Below are 20,318 nucleotides of genomic sequence, written 5' to 3'. Positions count from 1 at the left end.
AAAAAATGCTTAACAAAGTAAGAAAAGGTTCCGATTATCAGCTGTGCTACACGATGGTAGGAACTTTTTAGAAACTTTATTTTAGCATTTGGGGTCAGTTTTTGCTGCCAGGAGGCTTCCCTGAGGCCTGCTAGCCAAAAACGGGGGTGGGGTGCTGCGAAAGAAAAAGAAAGAAAGAAAGAAAGAAAGAAAGAAAGAAAGAAAGAAAGAAAGAAAGAAAGAAGAAAGAAAGAAAGAAAGAAAGAAAGAAAGAAAGAAAGAAAAAGAGGGAGCGAGGGAGGGATGGGAGAAAAAAGGGGAGGAAAGAAAGAAAGGAAGAGGAAGGGAAGGAGGGATGGGAGAAAAAGGAGGGAAGAAAGAGAAATAAAAAGAAAGAAAATAAAAAGAAAGAAAGAAAGGGAGGGAGGGAGGGATGGGAGAAAAAGGGAGGGAAGAAAAGAGAAAGAAAGAAAGGGAGGGAGGGAGGGATGGGAGAAAAAGAAGGGAAGAAAGAGAAAGAATGAAAAAGAAAGAAGGAGTGAGGGAGGGATGGGAGAAAAAAGGAAGGGAAGAAAAGAGAAAGAAAAAGGGAGGGTGGGATGGGAGAAAAAGAAGGGAAGAAAGAGAAAGAATGAAAAAGAAAAAGGGAGTGAGTGAGGGAGGGATGGGAGAAAAAAGGGAGGGAAGAAAAGAGAAAGAAAGGGAGGGAGGGATGGGAGAAAAAGAATGGAAGAAAGAAAGAATGAAAAAGAAAGAAAGGGAATGAGGGAGGGATGGGAGAAAAAAGGGAGGGAAGAAAAGGGAGGGAGGGATGGGAGAAAAAGAAGGGAAGAAAGAGAATGAAAAAGAAAGAAAGGGAGTGAGGGAGGAATGGGAGAAAAAAAGGAGAGGGAGGAAGGACCACAAACTTGGCACTAGATGCAGCTTCAGAGAATACCTTGAAAGAGCACAGCAATCCAGGGTTGGAAGGCACCTGGAGGTCATCTAATCCAGTCCAGGACATTGTTAAAGTGAGTTTCTGTCTTTTGACACCCCCCCCCCCCAAATCATATGACTACATAGCCATGCCCACCCAGTCACATGACCTCCACCAAGCCACGCCCACAGAACCGGTAAGAAAAAAAAATTGGATTTCACCACCGGGCAGAAGTACCAAGTGGATGTGGCCTTCTGAAAACTCCTGCTCTGGAAACGGAGGGATGCTCATTAAATGGAGCTTGCCTTTCATCATATCTCAATGCAACACAGGTAGTCCTCAACTTAAAGTCATTCATTTAGTGACCATTAGAAGTTACAACAGCACTGAAAGAAGTGCCTTACATTTATATAATTATTGTAGCATCCCCATGGTTAAAAAGGTAAAGGTTCCCCTTACACACATGTGCTAGTCCTTCCCAACTCTAGGGGGCAGTGCTCATCTCCGTTTCAAAGCCGAAGAGCCAGCACTGTCCGAAGACGTCTCCATGGTCTTGTGGCCGGCATGACTAAACACCGAAAGCGCCCGGAAATGCTGTTACCTTCCCACCAAAGGTGATCCCTATTTTTCTACTTGCATTTTTACGTCCTTTTGAACCGCTAGGTTGGCAGAAGCTGGGACGAGTAACAGGAGCTCACTCCATTACGCAGTGTTAGGGATTCAAACCGACAAACTGCTGACCTTTCTGATTCAGATTTGCGTAACAACACCATGATTCATTTAACAACTGTAGTCATTTGCTTAACAACCATGGAAAAAAGTGTTGTAAAATTGGGAGTGACTCATTTCGCAACCCCTTGGTTTAGCCATTGAAATCCCGATCCCAACTGTGGTTGTAAGTCAAGAATTAACCTGTATAGTATTTACTCCAATTGTAATTGGACTCACCTTGCAGGAAAGGTTCTTTCCCAAAAGCAACTGGACTCTCTTATTTTTTTCCTTGAAAATGTTTGCTTCTCATCCAAGGAACGTCTTGAGGTCTTGGATGAGAAGCAAAATGTTTTCAAGGAAATGTATGAAAAAGCATTTTTGACAAAGCAGCTTTGGAACAAACATCACCTGGATCACTGAGAATATCCATAGGGCCGTGATGGCGAACCTATGGCACCTGTGCCCCATGTATGTGCCAGCCAGCTGCTTATCGGCCTTCCGGAGGCCCAGGGGAGGCCATTTTCACCCTCCCCAGGCTTCAGAAAAGTCTCTGGAGCCTGGGGAGAGTGAAAAACGGGCCCAATGGGTCTACCGGAAGTTCAGAGATGATCCAGCAGGCAGTTGGGCCCGTTTTTCACCCTCCCCAGACTCTGGAGGCTTTCCTAGCGCCTGGGGAGGGCAAAAACAGCCTCTTCCGGCCCCCTGGAAGAAATACCAAGCTCAGCTTGGAGGTGGGCAGTGCGGCGCACATAGGGGGGAGCCGGGGGATTGTGCGCACATGCCAGTGGAGGGTTGCAGGTGGTACACCCCAGTACGTGCGTACCGGTACCTGCCGGAAGCAGCAGCCACCGTACTGGAACGGTGCTTTGGAGGGCCCTCCCTCCCTCTCTCGTTCCTTATCTGTATTTGAAGGAAACAGGCCATGTGTGCATGCGCACACAGCGTACGGCGCCTGTGAGATGCTCCGCTGAGCAGCTGGAGCGTCGCAGGTGGTGGGTGTGCATGCGTTTGCAGCACACATGCCCATGTTGCACACCCAGCTCCTGTTGCAGCGTACCGGAGTCAAAACGCACTACTGGCACATGTGCATGTTTGGGCACACTTTGCGTTATGGTTTCCGGCACACAGGCGCGCTATCATGCACGCATGCTCAGATTTTTGTCACCCAACAACCAAAAGGTTAACCACCCCTGCCATAGAGCTTCATCTTGCAATTTCTCGGGCTTATTCTCTGCCGCAAATGAGATTAGTCTTCCTCATTTGCTTTCTTCTAAATTTCTCCTTCCTGAGTTTTAAGGTAAAGAAGGAGATGCTCTTGATTTTACACTCTGCTAGTTATTGCCGGTTCTAGGGGTCGGTGCTACCATCTCCGTTTCAAGGCCATTGAGCCAGCGCTGTCCAAAGACATTTCCATGGTCATGAGAGCAGCATGACATGCTGTTATCTTCCCACGTGGTACCTATTTATACACTTGCATTCAGTGGTGGGATTCAAATAATTTAACAACTGGTTCTCTGCCCTCATGACTGGCTTTCTCGTTTTCCTCGCTTCCATCCCACCCAAGAGCAAAGATATTTCTCAGGCAAAAAAAGATCTCGCGAAGTTGGAAAGTCTGACCGAACTGACTCCCAGCTGATCAGGGCAGCCAGTCTATTGCCACCTCCCAGCGGATCAGCGCAGCTCCCAGTCAGGTCCCTGCAGCCTCCCTGCCCTGAATTGCAACTCCAGTGGGTGGGGCCAGCCGGTGGTGGAAACAACCGGTTCGCCAAACTAAGCAAACAATTAACAACCGATTCAGCTGAACCTGTACGAACTGGCTGAATCCCACCGTTGCTTGCGTTTGCGTGTTTTTGAAGTACTAGGTTGGCATGAACTGGGCTGAGGACAGGAGCTCACCCTGTGACATGGCACTGGGGTCTCGAACCCTGGCTGCCAGCTTTCCATCTAACAAGCCCAACATCTTACTTGCTGAAGCAGGGCACCACCCTGCTGGTTTTACAATTTGCTTAATTGTTGGTGGTGTGGGAAGTGCACCTTTTTCAGTGTTCAGATTCTCCCTGCCTGCCCAACAGTTCCCCCTGGCAGCCTCCTCTGTGATTTACCATGAATGTCAGAAGCCACGGAGGCTGTAGAATACTGGAGAGGATGGAGAATTAAAAACAACCACAAAGGCTAACCTTTATGCCCTCACCCACACCTACACCATCGTCCCCTCATCACTAAATGAATGTAAAAGCAGCACACGTCATCCAGCCAGGGTGATTTCCTTGGATTCTTTTGCAATCAAGCTGTTATTTTCCACCATTCAGCTTGAATGAAACCTTTTTTTTTGTTTTGTTTTAAAATAAAAGCAGAATAACGTGTCAGCATCAAACTGTTGCTGATCTCAGGTGTCAGGCTGACCCGCCTTCTCTTGTGCCATGGCTATTAGTGCTCCTTATGAAGGAGGTGTTGCTCAGGACGACTTTGAGATTGGTTCGTGATGGACTGTTTTTGCAGCAAAACAAACACCTTTGTGTAAAAAGATGCTCTGTCCCAATCATCGTTCTGATCTTTTGCTAAAGCGCCTGTTCCGATGCTTCTGTTTGTGGCATGCTGGAAAAATACTATATATGAGGTAATTATAGTGGAAGTTGGCTGCTGCTTTTGCCAACTTGCTAGACAAGTATTTTGCCTTCCCCCTCCTTGTACATAAATACTCTTTTGACCTGTTCTGAAAAGATGAGGATGTTTCAGCTGTCATGTAAACAATGTTTTTTTTTTGCATTTTATTGTCTGATGAACAAGTTATACACACCATGAAGTGAGATGTGTATCTCCTTCATCCCCTTCCCCTTCTCCACATTCCTTCTTTTCGTTCTCCTCTTTCTTCTTCTTCCTCTTCTCCTTCTCTTCCTCCTCCTCCTCCTCCTTCTTCTTCTTCACCATCCTAGCTACTTCTTCTCCTCGTCCTCCTCCTCCTTTTCCACCATCCGTTCTTCTCCACCTTCTCCTTTTCCATCGTTTCTCCTTCTCTACCAATTCTCCTTTTCCACCACCTTTTCCTTCTTCACCACCCTTCCTCCTCCTTCTTCTTCTTCTCCATCACCCCTTTTCCTTCTTCACCACCCCTTCTCCTCCTCATTCCCCTGTATCCTTAAGACTTGTTGTTTATGGTATCTTTTTTGAGATAACACCTGCTAAGGAAACGGAGGTCAAAAGAACTCGCTTGGATGTCATGTTGCTACTTTCTATATAAAGAAGAGTTTCATGGGATATCACAGGTAAAATTACATCTCTCCCAAACAGAGTGCCCTTACCTTTGTCAGAATGCAAAGGTAAAATATCCCCCCCCCCATCTCTCTCTACTCCAACTTTCAACCTCCTGGCAAACACCTTATTTTGGGGTAATTTTTAAGGGTAATTTTAATTTATATTCGAATTTTAATTTATTGTACAGTGTACAACCTACCTCCTCTGTCTATTTATGTATATCTACCTATATTTTTGTATTTACATTGTTTTAATATGACCGTACACCGCCCCGAGTCCTGTTTAGGAAAGGGTGCGGAAAGGGTGCGGTCTATAAATTAAAGTTTATTATTATTATTATTATTATTATTATTATTATTATTATTATTATTATTATTATTATTATTATTATTATTATTATTATTATTATTATTATTATTATTACTCAATTGTGAAGCCTCACTCTGAAAAGGACGACAGAAAAACACACCTATATAAGCAGAGGACAGAGAAGGCAACGTGCCAAAAAAGAGGGGGTGATTAACTTTTGGGAAAAAAAATTTTTCTCTAATGGAAATAACAGGAAATGGGTTGCAAATACTTTGGAAATACTGCTTTCTTTCTTTTCTTCTTAGACCTATTTCCCTATGTTCATTCGCTGAGGTTCAGGTTACATCACGGTGGATCATTTAGAATGGGTATACAATGAACTTCTTGAAAAGGCCTGGGTCAGGGTTGAAATTCAAAACAAGACTGCCTGAAACTCATCAAGAAAATGCCGGTGATGTAATTCCAAACTGCCTGGTCAATCCACCTTTTGGGTTGGACAAAGGAGAGGTAAAAACTAGGCAAGCAAGGCAGAGATCTGGTTTCTTGGCGACCTAAATAGCATAAGGAAGAACTGTGGAAGGCATCAGGATATCATTCCACTAACTATTATCTTAAGTATGGGGCCATTTAAGGCTCCATTAGCATGCTTCTCACACCTCCGTTTTTCTTTCTGTTGGGTAGGCACCATCTAGTTGCAACCGCCTAGATGATGCATCTGTGTTTCTCGTTATAGTAAGTACACACAACCGAAAAAGGATTTTAAGGCCAGCAAAGAAATCCTGTTCAGAAGATTCAGAGTTAAAAATGCAAAAGGAGATCAGCAGGAAAAGAAATGTTCCTTTGTTGCCTGAGACGGAACTTGAAACCCATTCAGGCTTTGCTAGGACCAACATCTTAAACCATCCATTTGTCAGCAAGATTTGTTGGGCTTCTGCATGTCCATCATCAGGCTTTTTTTTTTTAATTAAGCTTGATGACTAAACCAGAGATGAACAGTTCGCAGCAGGGAGGCGAATTGGTAAGTCCCAACCCCCTGCCCTGCCAGTTTTTGTAAGAAAAGTAAAAGTGAGTGATTACCGTATTTTTCAGAGTATAAGATGCACTTTTCCCCCCATTCCCCTAAAAGAGCATGGAAATGTTGGCGCGTTTTATACACCGAATGCAGCCATTTTTGGCCTCCCAAAGCCCCATCCCTGCATCCCATTTTTGTGAAAAATGGGCCGTTTTGATAAAGGAACTGTGGAGATCTTAGTGCTCTCTGAACTTGGTTGTTGTCTTACAAGCTTTTCATTACCAAACTAAGTAACATCATTAGGACTGGCACTCATAATGTTATCTAATCGGGCAATGAAATATCTTCAAGAAAATAACGACTGTATTTTTTGGACTAAAAGATGCACCGGTGTATAAGACTCACAAAGATTTTGAAGAGGTAAGTAAAAAAAAAAAGTTTTTGTCCTCCAGGGCCCCCAACAGCACTCTGCAGGCTTCAGTGGGCTCGGGGAAGGCAAAAGCATGCCCATTGTTTTGCAAAAAACGGGCAGGAAATTGGCCATTTTTCACAAACATAGGGACATTTTTGCCTTCCCCCCCAGCCCAGCTGAAGCCTGCAGAGTGCTGCTGGGGGCTGGGGAGAACAAAAACTTTTTTTCTTACTTACCTCTTCAAAATCTTAGTGCATCTTATACACTGGTGTGTCTTATAGTCTGAAAAATACGGTAAGATGGTTGGATCCATGGTTCTCTGAAAACAGCTAAGTTAAGATTGATAGTGTTAAGTTTTGCCCGAGGGAATTTTGTCACTGTGTGATACTTCATGGAGGCCTCCCCAAAGATGGTCAAAGCCCATCTGGTCAGAAGTAAGTGACCATGCTTGGTCAGATTATTCTTTTTTCTTTCTGTTGTTGTTTCTTCCTGTTCTTCAAATATTGGGACCAGGTGAACTGGGCAGAGTGAGGAATTAGTTCTAAGACAGCTGAAGGATACAGGTTGACTTGACTTAACTTACGACGACAATTGGCAATGACAAAATTTCCATTGGCCAAGTGAGGCAGTTGTTAAGTGAGCTTTGCCCTATTTTACAACCTGTTTGGCAACAGTTAAGGAAATCGCTGCTATTGTTAAGTGAATCATGTAGCCATTAAGCAAAAACTGGCTTCCCCAATTGACTTTGCTTGTTGGAAGCCACCTGAGAAGGTTACAAATGGTGATCGCAGGATGCCGGCACATTGCAACTGTCATAAATATCATGCCAAGTGCCCAGATATTGCTCACCCAACCACGAGGATGATGCAACCATCGTTAAATGTGAAAACTGGTCATAAGTTACTTTTTTTTAATACCCTTGTAACTTCGAACATCATTACATGAAATGCTTGTAAATCAAGGACTACCTACCTGTACCAGGTTTACATTTGTCTTTATTTGTCTCATTGGGGGGGGGGAGGTCATCTGAAATGGTTTCAAGTCCTCATTTGCTTAGCCTTTATCCTCTTCTGTTTGTTTCCCCAATGAGAATTTCTGATATCATTGTCATGTTTGATGATACTCAACTTTGCTAGTGCTTTAAAGCTTTTGATGACAATCACAGTCAACAATGAAAGAATGTCCTATTAGCATTTCTTCTTGGATATCCTCTGTACATCTTAAACTAAAGATAACCAAAACTAAGATTGTTGTTTTTCAACCTTAATGTTTTTCCTATCCTCTCTTGAGTCTCCCCACCCCCTACGTCTCTTCAGGGCTTCCAGATTGCCCCAGTTTCTGCTACCCACAACCTTGAAGGTTTGATCAATGTCCAACTGACTTTTCACTTGCTTACTGTTTCTATAGTTACAGTCACTCTTGTCACCTGATGAATATTCATAGGAGGTGGGGCTCTGTTGACCGAGAAGAATGCAGTGCTATTGGTGCATGTCCTGGTTATCTCATCCCTGGATTATTGTCAATAGTCTTCTGTAGGCGTTCCCCATTCCTCTCTTTATCACCTGATCTTGGTCTAGAACAATTTCTGGAACTTTGTTACAGGATGAATCATTACTCAGAGAAGGCAGGTCAATAATGGAACCAGACAGGAATATATGTGTAGTGTCATATCAAGATTTAAGAGATTACAAGGCAAAAGATGAAAGTGAATTTGTGAGAATATTTCTCTCATCAGATTCTTAGAATCCCTGTGGTCATGGCATGAGTACAGAAAGTTTTGGTCAGATGAATGCTACTGTGCATTACAGATAAAAGAGAACAAGAGTATAGAGTATTAGGGAGATAGTCTTGAAAAAGTATGTGGCAGCCATTACAAAAACATTAGCTTACACAGAAGTGGGTATGACTTATAGTCAGACCATGTATAATTGACAATGGATTTTATTATAGATTTTAGTTGTTATTTATTATTTTATACTAGAAGTTTTAAGTGTATATATATATAAAGGTAACAGTTCCCCTCGCACATATGTGCTAGTTGTTCTCGACTCTAGAGGGCGGTGCTCATCTCCGTTTCAAAGCCAAAGAACCAGTGCTGTCCAAAGACGTCTCCGTGGTCATGTGACCGGCATGACTAAATGCCGAAGGCACACGGAACGCTGCTCCCTTCCCTCCAAAAGTGGTCCCTATTTTTCTACTTGCATTTTTACATGCTTTTGAACTGCTAGGTTGGCAGAAGCTGGATCAAGTAACGGGAGCTCACTCTGTTATGTGGTGCTAGGGATTCGAGCCGCCAAACTGCCAACCTTTCTGATCGACAAGCTCAGCCTCTTAGCCACGGAGCCACCGCCACCCTAAGTGTATATATACACCGAGTGCTTTTATTCATTCTGGTTGCTGGACTAAGACTGTAATAATACATTGCTGCTGTTGTTGTTGTTGTTGTTGTTGTTGTTATTGTTATTGACAGAAGTGGGTAAGGAGGTTCCTGAAGATTGGGCTGTCTTGATTCTCTAGGATAGAGAAGAGAAACAGTCAGGCTGTCAAAATTCTGCTAATATAGCCTACATCAATGGTCTTACAGAATTTTTTGTGGGGTTGGTTTGCTGACCTTGTCTACCTCAAGGGGCTGACATGAAGTTTGAAACCCCATCTTCCTTTTTTTTTAGTTAACAAGGAAGATATTTTATTCTTCAATTGTAATTCTTGAATTGCTATTGCTTAACCAGGACCATTCTATGGCAGGACCAACCCACTCAGTAGCCTGAGCTGTGGAAGCTTCAGACCAGTCTTCAGTGGCAGTCTGTGAACTCCAGTCCTTGGGGGAGTAAGGTTGAATTGGGACAGAAGGCACTTGTACCCCTTCAGACCAATCAGACACCTCTGGTTGTGGAGGTGCAGTGAATTCAGGGGCAGATTCTGTCCATTCAACCTGGAACGCCTCCTTAGTAACTGCCTTATCAGCTGCAGCCTGTTCTTCTTTTTCAATCTCTTCGGGATCTCGGTAGAAATAGAGATCAGGCATAACTTCTCATGGATGCTCATGGGAAATAGTGCCACGCAATCGAAGGACTTCTCGAGCCAACATCCACCACATCAGACCAACTGAGTGAGCTCCCTTGTTGTTGCAGGGAATAGCAATATCCACATAACGTAGGGGAGAATCCGTATTGCGCAAAGCAAGGGTGGGAATGCTTACATAAGCTGCTTCAGTCAGTGGCTGATGATCAGCTTTTGGATCAGTGACCACCAAAAGGTGGGGTTGAAATCCCATTTTCCATTGCATTGGAGTTCATCTGGGGACCTCCCCATACCCTTTGTCGGTTGGCCAACACCAAAGAGAGCCTTTTTGCAGGATGTTTGTTTCTTCCTGTTCTTCAAATATTGGGACCAGGTGAACTGGGCAGAGTGAGGAATGAATTCTAAGACAGCTGAAGGATACAGGGTGACTTGACTTATGACCACAGTTGATATATTGCTACAATAAAGATTTTGCAATCTACTGATAGTCGCCTGGTATTATTGGGCGGTGTTCATTGATTATCCTCTGCTGCTATATAAAAGATTCCTAATTTTAGAGCAGAGCGCCCGCCTCTTCTAACACATTCCGTATTGTTCTCAAGTTCTCAACTGCCCTATTTCAGCCAGTTTAAATTATTGGCATTTGTGTTTAGAGCTCTCCAGTTGCAAACTTCCCAGATTATCTGGTCTATCTTGTCCACGCCTTACGTCCCCTGAGAAGGGGGCTGTTTTGGTTTCTCATTTCAGGGTTGTGGTCTTCAAGTTCAAGCCTTTAAAGGACATATTCCCCATGACTCTGGAATCAGTGCCTGCCTTTCTTTATTTCTGTGGAATGTTGATGATGAAGGCAAATATATATGTCCCAGGATAATGATGTGAGATCGAATTTAGGTTGATCACTGGGACCAGAGATTTAGCCTTCCAAGCTTCTGGACTCATGCTGAAGCCCATCTTCAGGGAATTTCTCTCTATGTGCTTCAATCATTTCCCTGGCTAATGATAGTTGAATGACTAAGGATATACATTTAATTTCTAAGTGTTGTGGCCCACCAGCAGCCAGTGGAGCTGACAGCAGTGTCGGACAGTGAGGAGGTTGGGGAGGAACATGGGCCAGTCCTGGAGGTTGAGGAAAGCTCAGACAAGGGCTCTGTGTTGAAGGCAGAGAGGGAGTTAAACAGCAGTGAGGCAGAAGAACAGCTGGAGCCTGTTCTCAGTGTTCGCATGCACACTGACAAGAACAACTGAGAAGGCAGGGTCGACTCAAGAGTAAAGCCACAACTTGGAGATGATTGGCCCCTCCCAGCGGAAACAAAAGAATGGGGAGTGGGCTTTTGCAGGAAACGATTTATTCATTTCAGTCTGGAAAGTTATGTTTGTGATTATAAGAGACTCTGTGTCAAGTTTTTCTTTGCCCTGTGTTTGGACGCTAGTTATCTGGCAGTGCTTTGAATGAGATAAGGTGCGTGTGGATAAACATTCCTCTGAAAGACTGTTTGTTAAAACCTTGCTGGCTGTGAATGAAAGGAATTCACAGTCGTGTAAATAAAAGAGGTTTTGTCAGGACCAGGGGTGGGTTCCTGCCAGTTCTAACCTCTTCTATAGAAGAGGTTCCACAAATCTACAGTGCTGTTTAGAACCAGTTCCAGCTCCCTCCCCCCGCCCATCCGCACATCAAGATGAAGAGCGAGAGGAGGAATTCTGGGAGTTGAAGTCCACAAGTCTTAGAGCTGTCAAGTTTGAACATCCCTGGGGTTTTTTCTAAAGGGTTAGGGGTGCAAGGGTCTTGTAACTTGACAGCTTTAAGACTTGCAGTCTTCAATGCCAGAGTTCCTGAGCCAACATGACTGGAGGAGGAATTGGAGGAGTTTCTGAGCCAACATTTTGGTTGCTAAGCAAGAGCGTTGTTAAGTGAGTTTCATCACATTTTACAAGTTGGCCACGCCCACCCAGGCACATGGCCAGCAAGCCACTCCCACCCGGTCACATGGCCGACAAGCCACTCCCACTTGGTCACATGGCCGACAAGCCACTCCCACAAAGCAGGCCACATCTACAGAAGAGGTTCTAAAAAGTTTTGAAACCCACCACTGGTCAGGACCAAGTCTTTGCTTCTTGCTTTCTAAGGAAGCCTGGGTCAAAACACTAAGATCATTGGCCATGCAGGTACAAAGATAGCCAGGGAAATGATTGAAGCATAAGAAATGGGCCCCTTGTCAGTTAATAGGAGCGCTGAATTACCAGTCGCCTATCAAATACTCAGGAGCCGAAGGCTTGGCAGCACAAGGAAATGACACCCAATCGCCAGTCTTCAACACACCAATCAGCCATATTGTTATTGAAGGCACCACATAAACATGACTCCCAGAACAGCCCAAAGCTTGTATTCCAGTAGAGAAAGTTCCTGAAGATGGTTTCCAGCAGGAGCCCAAAAGCTCAGAAGAGTAAATTTCTCGTCTCAATGACCGACCCAAATTCGATCTTGCAATATTAGCCAAAAAACAGCCATGCGCAGGCCAGCCGGCTAGTCTTTGGGTTTGTGGTGCTCTGACAGATACACATGTAAGCACATGCACATACCTTCCAGTTTGGGCACTCAGTGCTGAAAAGGTTCATCTTCACTGTGATAGGCAGATACAGGAAAATGTTGGGAACCTCTCCTCAGATTCCTCAAATCCATCTGAATCTGGTTTCCTGATCAGATTTCCAGGTTTATTCCACTTTCCTCTTGTAGCATGTTTACTTCTTCCTGTTTTGGGGGTATAAATCATACCAAACTGCCCCCTTTTGAGGATATCTCTAGAGGAGATGATGCAGCGAAGGCCAAACAATTGCTATACCCTGCCATGGTGATTATTTGCCTTAAGTAATGCCCATGAATTTGCAATATTCTGAGTCAATTCGGCCTGTGAGACTCTATAATTATCTGATGATTGCATGTTTCAAGTTATGCGCCGGCTCTTAGCTGTCTGGCCTTCACAGAGTGTGTCATTCTCTGAGCAGTTAGGTCCATGATTAAATGTCTGGGGCTCGTTTGGCGATGACCTGTGGTTTTGAGCAAATAAATCCCAGCAAGTGCCTTGCGCGGTGCAGTCACCTAAAGATAATATCCAAAGACTTGTGAGAGGAAATTGAGCAAAACGTGTCACAAGTGAGGAAGTAGAGAAGCATCCCTGCTTGGTCACCCTTGGCAACAGGAGCACCTAAACAATCCATAAATCCTGTTCGTTGGTATTATTTGGTACTAGGCAGTGAAATTATCCAGCATTTTTTTTAAAAAAAATCCAAGTCTCATTCAAGAGTCTCTGTTGGGTTGAAAGCAATTCCTTCCCAGGTTAATGGGTGTTGAATGGAAATCAGACATAATAACAGAGTTGGAAGGGACCTTGGAGGTCTTCTAGTCTAAGCTCCTGCTTAAACAAGGAGACATATACCATTCCAGACAAGTGGCTGTCCAGTCTCTTCTTAAAATCTTTCAGCGATGGAGCACCCACAACTTCTGAAGGGAAGCTGTTCCACTGATTCATTGTTCTCACAGTTAAGAAATGTCTAGGTTGCTTCTCTCCTTGATTAGTTTCCACCCATTGCTTCTTGTTCTACCCTCAGGTGCTTTAGAGAATAAGTTGACTCCCTCCTTTCTGTGGCAGCCTCTCAAATATTGGAAAACTGCTATCATGCCTCCCCTACTCCTTCTTTTCACTAGACGAGACATACCCAATTCCTGCAACAGTTCTTCATATGTTTTAGCTTCTAGGCCCCTGTTGCTCTTTTCTGCACTTTTTCTAGACTAAAGTCTCAACACCTTTTTTTATATCGTGGTGACCAAAATTGGATGCAATATTCAATACAATACAATACAATACAATACAATACAATACAATACAATACAATACAATAATAGAGTTGGATGGGACATTGAAGGTCTTCTAGTCCAACCCCCTGCCTAGGCAGGAAACCCTACACCACTTCAACATCTTAAAAACTTCCAGTGTTAGAGCATTCACAACTTCTGGAGGCAACTTCTGTTCCACTGATTAATTGTTCTAACTGTCAGGAAATTTCTCCTCAGTTCTAGGTTGCTTCTCTCCTTGATTAGTTTCCACCCATTGCTTCTTTTTCTGCCCTCAGGTGACTTGGAGAATAGTTTGACTCCCTCTTTTTTGTGGCAACCCCTGAGTTGCCACAAACATTCTTAAACAAAACATTCTTAAGTGTTTTTTTTCCCTACAAGTTCTCATTCATTGAGGAGAATTTGTCTTTTTCTTTATTTGTCTCCAAAGGGAAATAGAGTTACATGGAAACCATTAGACTATAGTTAAATGTTTATGGGGATTCTCAGCCATCCAGGTCATGGATGTCCTCCAGCTCTGAAGAAGCTTCTTGGACGAGAAACGAAACATCTCAAAGAAAAACCAGGAAGTTGCCTCTTGAAAAAGCACCTTTGGGACACAAGTGTAGTGTGGTATCCTTGCAGTAATGGAAGGATATGTACGAAGGTCTTGTTTTTCATAACCCACTTGTCTTTATCACCCGCTTTCTCACACTGATCCAGATGGAGTTTTCAGCAGCACTGCTATTATCACAACTAAAAGGAATATCTACATTTAGAACCTTTTGGAAAATCTAACTTTATCTCAGATATACAGCATTGGGGAAAACTATCTGTACAATTAGCTTACTATCACATTTGGTGGAGAACTTCCAAAGTTCCTTTGAACCTTAAGAACTCAGATCAAGTCAGGAACCTTGCATTTCTTTTTTTCAAATCAAGCCCAAATGTGAAGCTAAAGAATAAACTCCAAAATTTTTGATTCTTGTTTAGCTGTATGGTGAAGGAAAAAAACCACAAATGGAAGATTTCAGGTTCTTTAGCTATATTCACTAGCAGGAGAAGCCCAGCAGGAAATATTAAAACAGCCTAACTTGACATTGATATTATGTTATGTTAAGCTTGGTAGCAGAGTGTTTTTTCTCTCTCTGATAATTTCTTGTCCATGGATCATGCAAGACATACAATACAATACAATACAATACAATACAATACAATACAATACAATACAATACAATAGTAGAGTTGGAAGGGACCTTGGAGGTCTTCTAGTCCAACACTCTGCCTAGGCAGGAAACCCTATACCGTTTCAGACAAATGGCTATCCAACATCTTCTTAAAGACTTCCAGCGTTGGGGCATTCACAACTTCTGGAGGCAACTTCTGTTCCACTGATTAATTGTTCTCACTGTCAGGAAATTTCTCCTCAGTTCTAAATTGCTTCTCTCCTTGATCAGTTTCCACCCATTGCTTCTTGTTCTGCCTTGGAGAATAGTTTGACTCCCTTTTCTTTGTGGCAACCCCTGAGATATTTGAACACTGCTGTCATGTCTCCCCTAGTCCTTCTTTCTCTTAAGCTAGACATACCCAGTTCCTGCAACCGTTCTTCATATGTTTTAGTCTCCAGTCCCCTCATCATCTTTGTTGCTCTACATACAAATGACCTCTGTGTGAATTGCATGAATCGTCCATCCATTTCATAGGGCATGGAGCACATTGAGTAACACGGTGCAAGTAAGTGTAATATTATAGCAGTCTTCCAGTACTTAAGGGGCTGTCACAGAGAAGAGGGAGTTGACCTATTTCCCAAGGCACCTGAGGGCAGGACAAGAAGCAATGGGTGGAAACTAATAAGAAGAGAAGCAGCCTAGCACTAAGGAGAAACTTCCTGACAGAACAATTAATCAGTGGAACAAATTGCCTCCAGAGGTTCTGGGTGCTCCATCACTGGAGGTTTTCAAGAAGAGATTGGATGGCCATTTGTCTGGAATATTATAGAATCTCTGCTTGAACTTCCAATGTCCCTTCCAACCCTATTCTTCTATGTTCTATCTTGTCAGCCTTGTAGATGTTCATAATATCATGCTCATGAAGTCTCATATTGGAATATTAAAGGTAAAGATTCCCCTCACACATATGTGCTAGTCAGGAGTGGGTTTCTGCTGACATTACTGTTGGTTCGGTGCACGTGCGATTTTGCACACATGGGCTTGCTTCACTCGTGTGAGCAGTTGTCTATAAATAGGTCTGCGCATGCACAGAACATTAAAAAAGGTCAAAAAATGTTGTGGCAACCGGGCCACCAGTTTATGGTGTTTGTGTCCTTTCTCACCTGGACTACTGCAACACTCTCTACATGGGGCTGCCCTTGAAGAGCACCCGGAGGCTTCAGCTGGTTCAGAATGCGGCTGCGCTGGTTATCATGGGGGTACTTAGGTGCTCCCATGTTACACCCCTTTTAGGCGGCCTGCATTGGTTGCCGGTTGTTTTCCAGGTGCGATTCAAGGTATTAATTATGACCTTTAAAGTGCTCCATGGCTTAGGCCCAGGGTACCTGCAAGACCACCTACTGCCACCAGTAGCCTCCCACCATCCAATACGATCCCACAGAGTTGGCCTCCTCAGGGTGCCATCGGCCAGACAGTGTCAGCTGGTGACCCCCAGGGGGAGAGCCTTCTCTGTGGGAGCGCCTTCCCTTTGGAATGAGCTACCCCTGGAACTTCGCATAATCCCTGACCTCCGGTTCTTCCGACACGCGCTAAAAAGTTGGCTTTTCCAGCAAGCTAGCCTGGCCTGTTAATTTTATCTAATTTTTAAAATATTATTGTTATATTAATTGAGTTTGTTTTTTGGATACTTATCTAATTTCCTTTTAACTTTTGTGATATGTGTTTTTTAATGTTGTACGCCCCCCTGAGTCCTTTGGGAGAAGGGCGGCATATAAATCCAATAAATCCAATCCAATCCAATCCATGACGTCCCCACTGGTTCAGAGACCCAGTCGCCATTTCCATTACTAGTTTCACCGAACTGGTGCGAACCGATAGGAAACCACCTCTGGTACTAGTTGTTCCTGACTCTAGGGGGCAGTGCTCATCTCCGTTTCAAAGCCAAAGAGCTAGCGCTGTCCAAGGCGTCTCCGTGGTCATGTGGCCAGCATGACTAAACACCAAAGGCTCACAGAACTCTGTTACTTTCCCACCAAAGGTATTTCCTATTTCTTTACTTGCATTTTTACATGCTTTCGAACTGCTAGGTTTGCAGAAGCTGGCACAAGTAATGGGAGCTCACTCCGTTACGCAATGCTAGGGATTTGAACTGTCGAACTGCCAAACTTTCTAATCAACAAGCTCAGCGCCTTAGCCACTGAGCCACCACGTCCCTTTTTGGAATATTAGGATGTCTGAAAACTCTAAAACCTTTTGTTGCATACATTTTTCAGGGAAGATGAATAAGATTTAAAATAAGAAGGGACAACAGGTTATGCCATTGTTGCAATGTCAATAGAGTGGTTGAGGGTTGTGTATTCAGCCTTTCTGCTGATAGCAGTTGAACCATCAGTGTAGAAGGAATTAAGGACCTCTTTTTTTTTGCTAACACTAAGTTTAACTGCAGCTGCCCAATTGAATCATCCTGGTCTTCCTTGACAAAAGAGAATTGTAGATAGCCTTATCAGTACTGATTATAATCAGCCTTTTAAGCCTGAATACGTGGAGCTGAGCTCAGCACATCTTTCCGCCTTGATTGTGTCTTTCACCCCACCCTCTTAATAACTACCCCAGGAAGAAAAATGATTTTTAGGTGATAAAAATCTGTAGTTTTGCCCCTCTTTAAATGCTTTGAAGGTACTGTGCAAACCAAAATAGTAACGGTGGTGTAGTATTACGTTGTTTCCCTGAAAATTAGACCTCCCTGGATAATAAGCCCAACCGGGCTTTTGAGTGCATGCGCTAAAATAAGCCCTCCCCCAAAATAAGCCCTCCAATTACCACTGGAATTACCACTGCTGGTTTGTGCCATAATCGTTGAATTTCAATTTTTAGGTCCTGGTATTTCACATTTTTTTCATGTTCCTTCTCGTCGACCCTGCTATCCCCTGGTATTGCGATGTCGATGATTGTAACCTTATTTTTCTCAACCAGTGTGATGTCTGGTGTGTTATGCGCCAGTATTTTGTCCGTTTGTATACAAAAATCCCATAGAATCTTGACCATCTGATTTTCGGTGACTTTTTCAGGCTTATGTTCGTTGTTTGTTGTTGTTTTAATATTATAATTTTTGCACAAATTCCAGTGGATCATTTGTGCTACTGAATTGTGCCACAGTTTATAATCAGTCTGTGTGATTTTTTTATAGCAGCTGAGTATGTGGTCAACAGTTTCATCAACTTCTTTGCAGAGTCTGCATTTGGCATCATCAAAGTATTTTTCGATTTGGGCCTTAATGGCATTTGTTTGGATAGCTTGTTCTTGCGCAGCCAGGATTAGTGACTCTGTTTCTTTCTTCAATGTACCTGTTGTTAACCATAACCAAGTTTTTTCACTGTCCACTTAATCTTTTATTTTTTCCAGAAATTAACCATGCAATGCTTTGTTCTGCCAACTCTCCATTCTTGATTTTATCACATCTTTTCTTCATTCTTGTTTCGTCTGTTGGGCCTTCAGTAGATTTTTGTTCTTTACTTCGATTAATAGATGTTATTGACTTTCTTTTAAATAAGTGCATGTTTTTCTTCTTCAACTATTTGCTTCACTTGTTGATGAGGGATGAAGGAGGGAGAAGAGTTTTGTTTTTAATGAAGAAACATGAGTGAAAATGGGACAGGCTGTTCTGGAAACTAATCAAGGAGAGAAGCAACTTAGAACTGAGGAGAAATTTCCTGACAGTTAGAACAATTAATCAGTGGAACAGCTTGCCTCCAGAAGTTGTGAATGCCCCAACACTGGAAGTCTTTAAGAAGATGTTGGATAGCTATTTGTCTGAAACGGTATAGGGTTTCCTGCCTAGGCAGGGGGTTGGACTAGAAGACCTCCAAGGTCCCTTCCAATTCTACTATTGTATTATTGTATTATTGTATTGTGTGATTTTTTTACAGCAGCTGAGTATGTGGTCATTATTATTATTATTATTATATTGCAATCTAGGTAGGAGTGCTGCTTTAGCTGCAGAGGGATCAGTTGTCATATTTTACATTTGATTTTAGCTCTTACGATTAGTAAACCATTTCTGCCTTTCAGGCTGCTGTCCTGAGGTGGTGTAGACTTTGCATGCTTAGATATCTGGCGGTAAGGAAAAACAATAGTCTCTGACTCCAAACCAAACTTGGAGTGAATTGTTAATGTGACAAACATCTGACTAAATAAATCGGGAAAGATTAAGTGTTGACGGTTTTACTGCCTTGCTAAATATATCTTAAGGTAATAGGAGTGCCAAATTTGTTTGGGGTGGATTTTCACTTGGTCTAGCAGCTTTGAAGTGCAAAATTCCAGATGATGGCTAGAGGCAAAGTATTACGTGGAAGGCTAATTCTTTGCACTCTATTTAGGGCACACCTGAAATTTTGCAGTCTTTTTGCATTTGAGCGTGATGCTTTACCAACATTCTGAGATGTAGGATTGATTAGGGGACTGGAGGCTAAAACATGTAAAGAATGGTTGCAGGAATTGGGTATGCTTAGTCTAATGAAGAGAAGGACTAGGGAGACATTGTAGCCGTCGTCCAATATCTGAGGGGCTGTTACCAGGGGTTGGCTGCTGGGGGGTTGAAGGGGTTCGGGAGAACCTCTAGCTAAGATTCTGTGCAGTTCAGAGAACCCCCATATCCCACTCCTGGCTGGCCCTGCCCTGCCCACCTCACCCCTCCCAGGAGTTCCCACGTGGCCCGTTTTGGATGCAGGTAAGTGCAGGGAGCACACAGAGACTTGGGGAGGGTGAAAAATGGGCCTCCCGGAATTTTGGGAGGGCCCCTGAAGCCCGTGGGAGGCAGTTTTCACCCTCCAGGAGGCTCAAGGAAACCGGGAGGGCAGAAACGCTCCCCTCAATGTGGTGCAGGAGGCTGACTAGGCCACGCCCACTATAGCCACACCCACCCAGCAACTGGGCAGAGAACCCCTTGCTAAAAATTTTGAAGCCCACCCCTGGCTGTCACGAAGAAGAGGGGGGGGGTCAAGCTATTTTCCAAAGCACTTAAGGCCAGGAGAAGAAACAATGGATGCAAATTAATCAAGGAGAGAAGCAATCTAGAACTAAGGAGAAATTTCCTGACAATGAGTATAAATAACCAGGTGCTCCATCATGGGAGGCTCTTAAAAAGAGGCAGCCATTTGTCCTTCGTCTATAAGGGTTTGGGCTGAAAGTCCTTCTGGGGATGCTGTTGCATTTTATAAGTGTAAAAAAATGGCAATGTCATTTTTTTCAGTGCCGTCGTACCTTTGAATGGTCATTAAACAAATTCTTTTAAGTTGAGGACTACCTGTGCTTTCCCATCCCCTCTGTATCATCTAACACTCTTCTTCCTTTCTTTTTTGGAATTTGTAACTTTTTGTTTGTTGAATAAAATTAAAATGAAAACTTTGCATCAACAAAACAGAAATGCCACATTTATCTAGTATGCGCTTCTCAAACTAATGTATATCATGCAGGGTGATGCTCATAATTACTCACTGTCAGCAAACTACCACATTTTAGCCTGGTGTAGCTTGTTGGAGTAACCCCTATGCATTACCTCATGGCTTTCTTTCTTGTTTTGTCCCCATCAACATATTGTGATCAGTGCTGGGATTCAAAATTTTTTACTACCGCTTCTGTGGATGTAGCTTGGTGGCATCGCATGGCTTGGTGGGCTTGGTGGCTTGGTAGGCATGCTTGGTGGGCGTTGCAGG

The 20,318-nt window shown here is 43.4% G+C and overlaps 1 protein-coding gene and 1 pseudogene across 3 annotated transcripts in view; one reads left to right on the top strand and one right to left on the bottom strand.

Annotated features, from left to right (window-relative positions):
• PAK3 (p21 (RAC1) activated kinase 3) overlaps nt 1–20,318 on the top strand; it is a 182,963-nt gene that overhangs the window by 112,710 nt on the left and 49,935 nt on the right. The window lies entirely within an intron of this gene.
• LOC309397946 (small ribosomal subunit protein uS2-like) lies at nt 9,267–9,865 on the bottom strand (annotated as a pseudogene). Its single transcript has one exon. The product of its transcript is annotated as a small ribosomal subunit protein uS2-like (transcript).

This window comes from Natrix helvetica (assembly GCF_964273705.1).
Source record: "Natrix helvetica genome assembly, chromosome: 11".
In the NCBI taxonomy this organism is placed as follows: Eukaryota; Metazoa; Chordata; class Lepidosauria; order Squamata; family Natricidae; genus Natrix; species Natrix helvetica.
This window is presented reverse-complemented; position numbering and strand designations above follow the sequence as displayed.